This window comes from Panthera uncia, chromosome E1, assembly GCF_023721935.1.
Source record: "Panthera uncia isolate 11264 chromosome E1, Puncia_PCG_1.0, whole genome shotgun sequence".
Taxonomy (NCBI): Eukaryota; Metazoa; Chordata; class Mammalia; order Carnivora; family Felidae; genus Panthera; species Panthera uncia.
Window position 1 is genome coordinate 44711496 of NC_064814.1, and position 12378 is coordinate 44723873.

General features: G+C 39.0%; 1 protein-coding gene and 1 non-coding gene across 4 annotated transcripts in view; one reads left to right on the forward strand and one right to left on the reverse strand.

The window, feature by feature from the left end:
* SMG6 (SMG6 nonsense mediated mRNA decay factor) overlaps positions 1–12378 on the reverse strand; it is a 227433-nt gene that overhangs the window by 89026 nt on the left and 126029 nt on the right. The window lies entirely within an intron of this gene.
* Positions 7755–7860, forward strand: LOC125927782 (U6 spliceosomal RNA). The gene has a single exon (XR_007459458.1). It is a non-coding gene; the product is annotated as a U6 spliceosomal RNA (small nuclear RNA).

Sequence of the window (12378 nt, forward strand, 5' to 3'; positions counted from 1 at the left end):
TGGCTAAAGATGTGTGTTCCAACAGTACCTGGAGAGCCGTGAAAGCAGTCAGCTTGGAAAAGAGAGCACATTCCTGCTCTTGTCTTAGTAGCTTATCTTCACACCTCTGCTTCACAGCTTAATTCTTAGTACTACTTCTTGGGTGCTTCAAGTGAGAGGAAGGAAAGGGTACTTGGAAACTATAACTGAACTAGAAACTCTTAGCTCCCGCCTCCGAAGAGCCCAAGCATGTAAGGATAGGCACACATACAAATGCAGAGAAGGAGCTTTTTCATTTAAATGGAGGAAGCTGCCATGTCCACCTCTATAAGCAAAAATATTAATCATCCACCGTCTGGTTTTAATCCACACGCTCCTGATCCTGCATCTGAATGTATTGTTATCAGGGGAAGAAGCATTTCTGCTCAATCTTATTCACCAGCCAAAAACCTGAAAATGTGAAAACCACATTGGTAAAGTGCCTTCTTGGGGACCCAGAAAACTCTGAGCTGCTGCTTTTTTTATTGTTTTCTTTCTTTTTTTCTTTCTTTTAAAATGATGAACAAATGTGAATTTCAGAGGGTCTGGAGGGGGAAAAAAGAAACAGCTCAAGTTACAGGGCCCTCGTATCTTGGAGTGACACTATCCTCAGGGAAATTAGTACTTTCTCTTCTCTATTTCCCAAAGGGGATCCAGCCACACAACGTGATTGATATCAGCCCTTCAGAGACAAGCTTGGGCATCCAGGTGCATCCCTTACGGAGCATTTACAAATGAAATGGCAAGCCCAAACGTAAGCCTTTGCCTCTGGTCTCCGTTCTTCTGGTTTGTGCTTTGCTAGAACTAAAATCAGGGACTAAAAACGCCATCTGAATGAGTCCAAGCACATTTGTCCCACCGTCTGTGCTGGAGACCCTTCCCTCTCCTGAGGGTCACCCTAGAAAGGGTCTCCAAGCCAGTATGTGGGCTTGAGTGTCTTCAAAGCCATTAGTCACCACCCTTGCAGCCTTGCTCCAAACTGCGAAAGGGGCCACCCGTGACACAAAAACTCTGGCAAGATTAGAGGATAGCAAGAGCAGAAGAAACCACAATACGCCTGAGACTCCCAGGAGAACAATGACTAGTGCTGGTGGGGAACAGACTGACAGACAGAGCAGACAGACTCTAACCAGGCCTCGCTCTGTTTTCGATGCAACACAAATGTTTTCCATTAGAAGTTCCCTGCCCCACAAACACTCATACATGCGGCTATGAAATCCACATACTTAACTTCTGCTTTTCTGGCACTCAGACCCAACTACCTCTCCTGTTCCCCTGGAACAGAGCAAAATTGAGAGAAAAGAGTAGTACCCCCAGCACAAAGGTAAGGGGAACAGAATCAGAATCAGAAGCATGCTTACTAAGTAAGTACTATCTAACACGAGTATGATTGAGCAAGCTAGAGGGAAGAAGGGAGAAAACAAGGACGTTTCTTTGGCCAAGAGAGAAATAAGTACTGTAAGGCTCCAGCTCTTACTGGTTGGCTCCTATGCTTTCAGCTTAAAGTTTGGCTTTACTTTCTAGTAAGTCTGCAGCTGAGCTCCATCAGGAGGTGTCGGTCGCCATTAAAGCAAAACAGGCAAAAACCTCAGAAAACTCATTACAAAATGTGCAAAATTCCAGTACTGAAAAACGAATGCTGGCTGATCAGGAACCTATATTTCAAACACTCAGAACCAGCTGAGTATTGCAACTGTGAGAAGAAGCTGAACCAGAAATCTTTAAACCATCAGCAACCGTCTGTAGAACCTGGCCCAGGTTCATTTCTAATCAGTCACAGAGGTAGGGACATGTGGATGTATGGCTAATTCATCTCTTCCTTAGAAAAAAGAAGAAAACTACAAATAAGAATTCAAAGGAACAATTAAAGAAAAAAAGAATGAACATTGAAAAGAAGGTAAAAAGTGAATTTTTAAAATGGCATGTAAGAAACAAAAGGAAATCCCCTATTCAGGCAGCTCTGGAGTTCCCTAATTGCACAAGAGCAAAGGACACCCCCCCAATGTGGACGCCTTATTAAGCAATTGCTCAGCCTTCACTCATTGTGCAATTCCAACCCTCCGAAGCTTTTTGCTGCACATATGCAAACCACGTTTTCCACTGCATTCTAGAATTAAGAACAGTTTCTCATTTTTCTCTTCTTCACTTTAGGGGGTCTATGTGCGCAAGGAAAAAAAAATATCTATTGCTAGATAAGCATTCACTACAAATGAGGTTTTACATTATTTCATCTGGTTGTTTCTGAGTTTACTGGGAGTCAGGAAACATTTGGATTTACTCTTGGACAGCTAAAGATTCATTTTTTCCTGTCACTGACAATAATGATATCACAAAAAATTGTCCATGAAAACATTAGACCTTCAAAATCCTTTGTTCCAAATGGTTGCCATTCTGGAATATTTGGAGTACTTAAAAGTAGCAGTCCCTACTTTACAGCCAAAATTCCAACAGCAGCCTGGGTATATCAAAGTGTATTTTATTAACTACAAACCTTTCTTTTGAGAGAAATCTTGTTAAGCGATCAGCAAGAACAATAACAGGTGTATACAAAGATGAGGAAAGCATGACAAGAAAACCCAGAGGTCATGCAGGAAAAGACAGATTTGACTTCATAAAAATTTTAAGCTGTACACTGTAAAAAATATAAAGAAGATTATAAAACAAGCTACAGACCGGGAGATAATATTTGCAACATATAAAATAAAATATAACTATCTACAGTGTATAAGAACTCTGCATATCAATCACAAATAACAATATAAAAACGAGCAGGGTCATAAATACGCAAGTCAGAATGGAAAAATATAAACAGACAGTAAATATACAGAAAGATCCTTATTCCACTAGTAAACAAATGCAAGCTAAAGTGAGATGCACTTTTTAACCCAGAAAATCAGCAGAAATTAAAAATATTGCTGTAATATTTTACAAATACACATAAAAGCATGAAAAAACAGACACTTGTATACTGCTAATGGGAGTGTAAATTGGTATGATCATTTTGGGGGCACTTTGGCAGTATTTGTAAAAACAGTAAAATTTATATATCTTTTGACAAAGCAATTTCACTTGTAGGAATCTATTCTAAAAGAACAGTCTTATAAACATACAAGGATTTAAGTATGAAGAAGTTCATTTTAGCACTGTATGTGATGACAAAAAAGGGACATAACTCAGTTATCACCTAAAAGACAGACGGTGGGAATGTATACTGGTGCAGCCAATATGGAAACCACTATGGAGGTTCCTCAAACAATTAAAAATAGAACTACCCTACAATCCAGCAATTTCACTTCTGGGTGTTTATCTGAAGAAAATGAAAACACCAATCTGAAGAAATATAAGCACTCCTATGTGCACTGCAGCATTATTTCCAACAGCTAAGATATGGAAACAACCTAAGTGTCCATCGATACGGAAATGGATAAAGAAGATGTGATGTGGGGCGCCTGGGTGGCGCAGTCGGTTAAGCGTCCGACTTCAGCCAGGTCACGATCTCGCGGTCTGTGAGTTCGAGCCCCGCGTCAGGCTCTGGGCTGATGGCTCGGAGCCTGGAGCCTGTTTCCGATTCTGTGTCTCCCTCTCTCTCTGCCCCTCCCCCGTTCATGCTCTGTCTCTCTCTGTCCCAAAAATAAATAAAAAAAAAAAAAAAACTTTAAAAAAAAAAAAAATAAAAAAAAAAAAAAAAAAAAAGAAGATGTGATGTATGTATACAATGGATTACCATCCAGCCATAAGTAATGAAATCCTGCTGTAGTGAAATGAGTCAGAGAAAGACAAATACTGGATGATTTCACTTATATGGGTAATCTAAAAAACAAAACAAATGAACAATCAAAACAGAAACCAACTCAAAGATACAGGAAACAAACTGCTGGTTACCAGAGAGGTGAGGGGTTGAGGAGGGAGGCGGACGAAACAGGTAAATGGGATTAAGAGGTACAAACTTCCAGTTATAAAATAAGTAAGTCACAGGGATGAAAAGTACAGCGTAGGGCATATAGTCAATAATATTGTAATAACTGTGTGGTGACAAATGAACTAGACTTATCATGGGATTTCACAATATATAAAAATATCAAATCACTTTGATGTACACCTGAAACTAGCAGAACACTGCATGTCAATTATACTTCAATAAAATAAGATGTATAAATTGTATCTACACAATGGAACATGATGCAACTTGAAAAAGAATGTAGATTTATACACAGTGATTCAGAAGCAGTTACAAGGTATGAATATTAAGCAAAAAAAGAGTAATGTATCACAACATGCATTTGTATGAGAAAAATTAATATTCTGTGTATGTATGTTTGCAAGAATGGTTACCACACCGTTATTAGCAATCATTTCTGGAAGGGAAAGAGGGGCTGGTATTCTTATTTTCTACAGTTCTATATGATTTTAATATTATTTCAGAGAGCATGGATTACTTCTGTAATTAACAAGTAAGGACAGTCTGCCTTCTGTTTCTCAGCATGAGATGAAGTAGGCGGTACTGGACTAGTCCTCCCACCATAAACAACTATAAAATATCTGAGGCAGCTGTTTGTAGGCAGTGAACAACAGGCAGTGCAAAACTGTGATCCCTAAAACACCAAACCCATGGAGAAAGAGTTCAGATCTGTGGTTATCAGAGGTAGGGGTAGGGAGAGGGTGACTAGAGGGAGGTGGCCAAAAGGTACCAACTTCCAGTTATAAGACAAGTACTAGGGATAAAATGTACAGCACAATGACTACAGCTAACACTGCCGTATGATACATCACAAGGAGAAATTTTTCTTCTTTGCTTTTCATTGTGTCTGCAGGAGAGCATGGATATTAACTAAACTCACTGTGGTAATCATTTTAAAATATACGCAAATCAAACCATCGTACTGCATACCTTAAACATGTACAATGATGTACGTCAATTAGTTCTCAATAAACTGGGAGAAAAAACACTAGAAATATTTTTTTATGATTAAAGTCTGTTCCCCTTTCATGAGGGGGAAAAAAAAGGCTGTGACCTCTGAGAGAAGAAAAACTCACAAAATGAACTCTTGATCACTTAGTCCTCTGCTTGGGAATAATTTTCCAACCATGATACAGAAAGCTGAATCCCAAGGAAATTATGGGATTCCTGTTGAGAATCTGGGATTCCTGTACGGGATTCCTGTTGAAATTATGGGAATCCTGTTGAGTTGAGGAGGCAGAGGCAGAATTTGAGGTAGCTGAAGGGGCCGGAATCAGCAAGTAGGGAAATGGACAGGAAGAAGTTATACAAAGAAAGAGCATGAACACATGTGAGAATCTTCAGTGAATAATGGGGTGAAGGCTGGACTGTACCTATGCAGCCAAGACCACCAGGGGCTGACCAGAAGGCAGCTGCTACAGGGTTGAGAGTGGAACAGAAAGATGTTAGAGATCCAACAGTGTAGAAATAGCACTGCCTTAGGACGGAGGAGTTGGGAGTTCCAAAACTGCCAGAGTAGACAGGTTTTAACACCTTGTTAACATGCCCTGGCAACCAGCTGAATCTCCAGAGAAGCCACACCCTAGAGTGGGAGCTAATCTAAATTTGCATTAATTAGATCCTAAAACCCAGACTTAAACAAAATCTGCAGGGAAGACAGGGCTTGGAGGTTGACTATCACCACATTGCTGAGGCTTGGGGACATCCTAGGTTCCTAAGTAGCTGCCCTAATAATATGTAAAAAACCAAGCATACAGAAGTTCAAGACGATCAAGCAGTGATGTAATTGCCTTTTTAAGGAAAAACAAACAAACAAACAAAACCGTCCCGCCCAAAAAACCAATACTTTCCAGAAGAAGGTAACAAGATCCAGAATCTAACAAATTAGCCAGTGCCAACGACTATAAACAAAACCCACTAGACACAAAGAAACAGGTAAATGCAATCTACATTCAACAGAAATTGAATGTGAGATGGCCTACATGTTGGAATTGATAGGCAAAGACTAAAACAGCTATTATAAACAAGTCCAAAGTATTAATAAGATGTTCAAAGAATTAAAGGGAAATATGGCCTTAATGAGTAAACCAATAGAAAATGTCAGCCAAGAAAAGTAATTATCAAAAAGAACCAAGTAGAAATTCTTAAACTGAAAAGTAGTGAAATAAAGAGTTCACTCGATAAGTTTTACATTATATTGAAAATGGAAAAGAAACAGTCCATGAACTTAAAAAGACAGATCAATAGAAACTAAGTAATTGGAAGACTAGAGAGAAAAAACACTAAAGATAAATAGAGCCTCCAGGTCATGATCTCCCGGTTCATGGGTTTCAGCGCCACAGAGGGCTCTGTGCTGACAACTCAGAGCCTGGAGCCTGCTTCGGATTCTGCGTCTCCCTCTCTCTCTGCCCCTCCGTCTCTCACGCTCTGTCTCTCTCTCTCTCTCAAAAATAAACATTAAAAATTTAAGGGGCCCCTGGGTGGCTCAGTCGGTTAAGTGTCCAATGTCAGCTCAGGTCATGATCTCGTGGTCCATGGGTTCAAGTCCCGCGTTGGTCTCTGTGCTGACAGCTCAGAGCCTGGAGCCCACTTTGGATTCTGTCTCCCTCTCTCTCTGCCCTCTCCCACTAGCGCGCTCTCTCTCTCAAAAATAAACATTTTTTGAAATTAAAAAAAAGATAAATAGAGCCTCACAAACGTGTGCGACTATCTAAAAATTTCTAACATATACATAATAGGAATTCCAGAAAGAGAAGACAGGGTAAGTAGGGCAGAAAAAAGAATAATGACTGGAAGATACCCTGAATTTGATGAAAAACACCAACTTACAGATCCAAAAAGGTCACTGAACATTAAGCAGGATTCATGTAAAAAGAACTACACCTGTGCACATCTCAACCAAACTTCTGAAAACCAAAGATAAAAAGAAAATATTCAAAGCAGCCTCCCCCCACAAGATACATTATACAAAGAGGCATATGAATGCTGATTTCTCACGAGAAAACAGTGGGTGCCAGGTAATAAGAGAACCACATTTCAAAGATGCTGAAAGAAAAAAACTTCAATCCAGAATTCCATATCCAGTTTTTTAAAAAATCCTTCAGAACCAAAGATAAAAGAGAGAGAGAGAGAGAGAGAGAGAGAGAGAGAGAGAGAGAGGCATTTTTAGCTAAACAAAAGCTACAGGAATTTGTCACCAGCCACCTGCTTGTGTCCTATAGGCTCAAGAGAAATAATTATCAGCTAGAAACTTGGATCTACTGAAAAGAATGAAGAGCACCAGTAAATAAGTAGATAAATAGAAAAGTCTGTATTTTCTTTTTCTTTGTAATTTACTTAAAAGAAAACTATTTAAGTAAAAATAATAATAGGGTATGGTAGGATTCATACCATATGAAAAGTCAAACAGAAGACAATCACACTAACCAAGAGGGAATGGGTAAATGGAATTATACTGTTTAAAGATTGCTACATTTGTTTTTGTTTTTTAATTTTTTAATGTTTATTTATTTTAGAGAGAGAGAGAGTGCACAAGCAGGGGAGGGACAGAGAGAGAAGGAGACACAGAATCCAAAGCAGGCTCCAGGTTCTGAGCTGTAAGCACAGAGCCCAATGCAGGGTGCGAACCCACGAACTGTGAGATCGTGACCTGGGCTGAAGTCAGACGCTCAACCAACTGAGCCACCCAGGCGCCCCAAGATTGTTACATTTGTAAAGTGCAAAGCAGGAAACAAGAAGAACAGGTGTGTAGGTGTGAAGTAGAAAAAGGTACAATACTGTGCTTGTTTCCACAGCACATGTACTAATACTGGAACGAAACAGAGAAGATCGGCATGGCCCCTGCGCAAGGATTACACACAATTCGTGAAGCGTTCCATATTTTTATATTTCCATACCCACTTCTCCCCATGTGTCTCCTCCCCAAACATCTCCACGAATCTCCCCTGCACCCCCTGCCTTATTGCTACCCATGATGCAACCTTACAGTTGCCGTTTTACTGCCTTTTAAAAAATATTCAACAGAAACCAGGTGCCTTCAGAGGCTCTCTGATAAAGCAGAGCCTGAAGCCTGCTTCAGATTCTGTGTCTCCCTCTCTCTCTGCCCTTCCCCCCGCTCGTGCACTGTCTCTCTCGCCTTCTCTCTTTCAAAAATAAATAAACATTAAAATTAAAACAAAAACAAAACAAAAAACAGAAAAGGTGATAATCCTTAAAGGAAAATCTTAAAAAACTGAATTTTATCAAAATTAAAAACATTTGCTTTCCAAGATTCTGTCTTAAAAAAAAAAAAAAAGCTAGCCATACACAGTGGAAAAAAATATTCACAGGACACCTATCTGACAAGGACTTGTGCACAGACTACACAAGGAACTTTTACCACTCTCTAAGAAAACATCAATATCCCAAATTTTAAAAATGGGCTATAGATTTGGCCATTTCTCAAATGAGGATGAAGTACTAACAACCCACATGAAAAGATGCTCATCATTAATTACACAAATGCCAACAAAACTACCATAAGACCCTGTCACACTTTACTAGAATGGCTAAAACTCTAAAGACCAGAAATACCAAATGTTGGCGAGGATCTGAAACAACTGGAATTCTCAGGCATGGCTAGTGAGAGTATAACGTGGTACAATCACTTTGGAAAACAGTTTGGTAGTTTCCTTGAAGTTTACAATATACTTAATCATTTGACTGAGCAATTCTACTTCTAGCTATTTGCCCCCAGAGAAATGAAAACATTATGTCCACAAAAAGACTTGTACATTTGTTCACAGCATCTTTATTCATAACAGCCAAAAAATAAAAACCCAAATGTGTCTGAGCCCAAAGTGAATGAATAAACAGAATGTGATATATCCATATAATGGAATACTACTCCTCAATAAAGGGAATGAATTGCTACAAGAACACAACATGGATGAATCTCATAGATATGCTGAGTGAAAGAACAAAGACATAAAAGCATATACTTTATGATTCCACTTATACGAAATTCTAAAATAGGCAAAACTAATCTTTAATAAGAATTAGATCAGTGGTTGCCTAGGATGGGGAATTGGACTGAGGAGATTAACTGTAAAGGGGCACTTAGGAACATTTTGGGGGATGGAGACATTCTGTATTTTGACTGGGGTGGTCATTACACAGGGATATATATACTATCAATACATTCGAATGTATGATTTTATTGTATGTAAATTATACATAAACAAGTTGACTAATAAAAGTAAAAGTATTACCAATAAAGATTACTTTTTTCAGATATCTAAAATTATGAAGTAAAAACAATATTCTTTTACATATATGAGAAGTACATTAAAGAAAATAAAGGGTGGGGCAGGAAGTATAGAGGCAGAAGTTTATGTCAATACCAAAGTCCTCTCTCTAGGTATCATACTTTTTCTTCTTACCTGTTTCAAATTTATTTTTTATTATGGTCCATATTCATTAAGTCTTGAGCCAAAGATGGTTTATATGTATGCATATAGATAGGTAGGCAAACTTCCATTGCTGACCTTCAGGTTTTTATGCATCAGCCAAATCCATGAATCCCTGTTCATCTACAAACAATCCTGGCGGCAAAGTTTGTAGCCCAGGACGTTGTCCCAATTTTTTGGTCCTTACAAGTTGCACTATCACTACTCTTAGATTTTTTTTTGTCCTCGGACACCCTTCCAAAATGATGGAGATCACCCTTTGCATATATTCAGTCCCTCTTAGAGAACACTCAAGGGTTTGCCAAAAATAAATCAAGTTCTCTCTCCAAAGACTCATATTCTAGACACTCAGGTACTTTTGGACTCCAGGGCATTCCAAGATTTGAAGAACATCCAACACAGAGAGAAAGAAGTAGGTAAATTCATTCTGAACATCCATTCTCCTCATGTGAACTTTTCCTTCTTTGTTCATTTTCAAGAACTATTATGGGAGATCAGGTAATATCCCTAAACCAGGTCAAAAATTCCCAAGCTCCTGGTGAGGAGTCAAGCTCCAAGTGAAAATAAAAGAACTGTCAAAGTTATGAAGAGAACTGAAGGTACTAACAATTGTTTGTTCAACCACTGTATTACTGCATTTTTATTCAATTAAGAGTGCGTGCGACTTGCTTGGATTTGATTCCTTCATTCTTACCTGTGTCATCCCGGGCAAGTTCTTTCATAAAGTTCAAATTCCCATGGGGCTTTTGTGACATTTAAATGAGATAATGTAAAGCATTAAAACAGTATCTAGCACATGAGAGACACTCCTTAAAAGTCAGATGGTTCCCTCAGGGTCCTCTTGGGAAAAGAAATCCAGACATGTGACTCTTCATATATACTCAGGAAAAACATATTTATAGCATTCTGAATATAACTTCTTTCTGAAGAGCTCAGAAAGCTGTCTGGCAACATGGAGGCAAAGTATATGCACTCTCAGGTAATATGCCCTACATTCCAAAGTTAAAGATAGAATGAGGAAGACTATTTTTTTTTAAATTTTTTTTAATGTTTATTTATTCTTGAGACAGAGACAGAGCGTGAACAGGGGAGGGGCAGAGAGAGTGGGAGACACAGAATCTGAAACAGGCTCCAGGCTCTGAGCTGTCAGCACAGAGCCCGACGCGGGGCTCGAACCCACCAACTGTGAGATCATGACCTGAACGAAGCCAGACGCTCAACCGACTGAGCCACCCAGGTGCCCCGAGGAAGACTATTTATAACAGAAATCTTTATTATTTTTACCTGGGCCCAAATCTTTGCCTGATAACTACAACCTTGGAAGCTACCAAGTTCCTAAAAACCAGTGGTTCTCAAAGTGTGGAACCCAAACCATCGGCATCACCTGGGAACTTGTTAGAAATGCAATTTTTCCACCTTTTTTCCTCTCAAACAATCAAAAAAACACTGGGGATTGGGTCCAGCAACTGCGCATTTTAACAAGCCCTTCAGGTGATTGTGATGAATGCTAAAGTTTAAGAATTACAGAAAAGAACACCTACTCATGACCTATCCACAGCATGAACGTAAGGTAGCCGAGTTCAACAGAGCCCGTTTGGGGAATGAGATTTGTAATTTGTAAATTAGGGAGTAACTAATAAATCTGAAAGTACTGGAGTAAATGGAAGTAGTAATCAGTACTTCTATAAATTTAAAAGCAATTAGTAAAGAGGTGACAGAGAGCACAAAAAAGGTGAGGGAGGGCAAAAATGAGGTAGGCAGAGATATACACGATACAAATGGTTAGTGCCAAGGGGCCACTGGTGGAATGAATCATCAAATAAAGCAAGCCATCGAGGTATTTACTGCACTTACAGTGAGAAGGGGAAAAAGTTTTACAACATTTGCTAGATAGAAACCAGAGGACTTCTCAAAACACCATACAATTTTACCTAGTTTATACCCATCTCAAGGGCTCCTTCAATTAAATAGGCAAAACAGAAAAGGAAGTAGATACAGTTCACAGTTTATTCTAAATATCTGGCTGGACATGATTTTTCTTTAGATGTCTATGGACTGATAGGGAAGTATGAGGAGAAACTGACTCAAAGGGTGAAAACAAACAAAAGATCTAATCTAGCATGGTGTGACAAAGGGACATCCATGTTCTTATTACCTAAAAAATAGAATGCTGTGCCTCTCCAAGTATCCAAAAGTTCTCATCTCATTCAATATACAGAGAAAACACCTCCTGTACAAGGGTAACCAAAGAAAAGTTCAAAAGTTATTCATACACAGCTACTGCAAAACATTAAGAAAAAAAATGGGTGATGGGGTGCCTGGGTGGCTCAGTCGGTTGAGCGTCTGACTTCGGCTCAGGTCATGATCTCGTGGTTTGTGGGTTTGAGCCCCACTGTGCTGACAGCTCAGAGCCTAGAGCCTGGAGCCTGATTCAGATTCTGTGTCTTCTCCTTTCTCTGCCCCTCCCATGCTCATGCTCGCGCGCTCTCTCTCTCTCTCTCTCTCTCTCTCTCTAATAAATAAACATTAAAAAAAAAAAGAAAAAAGAAAAAATGGGTGAATATTCTAATAGTAAAATGGGCAAAGAACATAGGGCAGTTTATAAGAAATATAATACCAATCATATAACCAGTAAGCATAATACTTTTAGAACCAACCCTATTGGTAATCAAAGAAGGAAAATCAAAACAATGAAATATCGTTTTTTGCCCATCTCTGGCCAAGTCGGGAAAAATTAAACCATTCAACCTTGATGAGGAAGCTAGGAAATAAATACTCTTATATTCTGCAGTTTACATGGCATACAACCTTTTTTTGGAGGGCAATGTAGCATTATCTACCAAAAGTCTTAAAAATCTGCATACCCTCCTTGACCTAGTAATTGTACTTCAAAAATGAACAAAAGGTGTATATAAAGACTTCTGCCTGAGAAGGCATCATTTATAAAACTGAAAA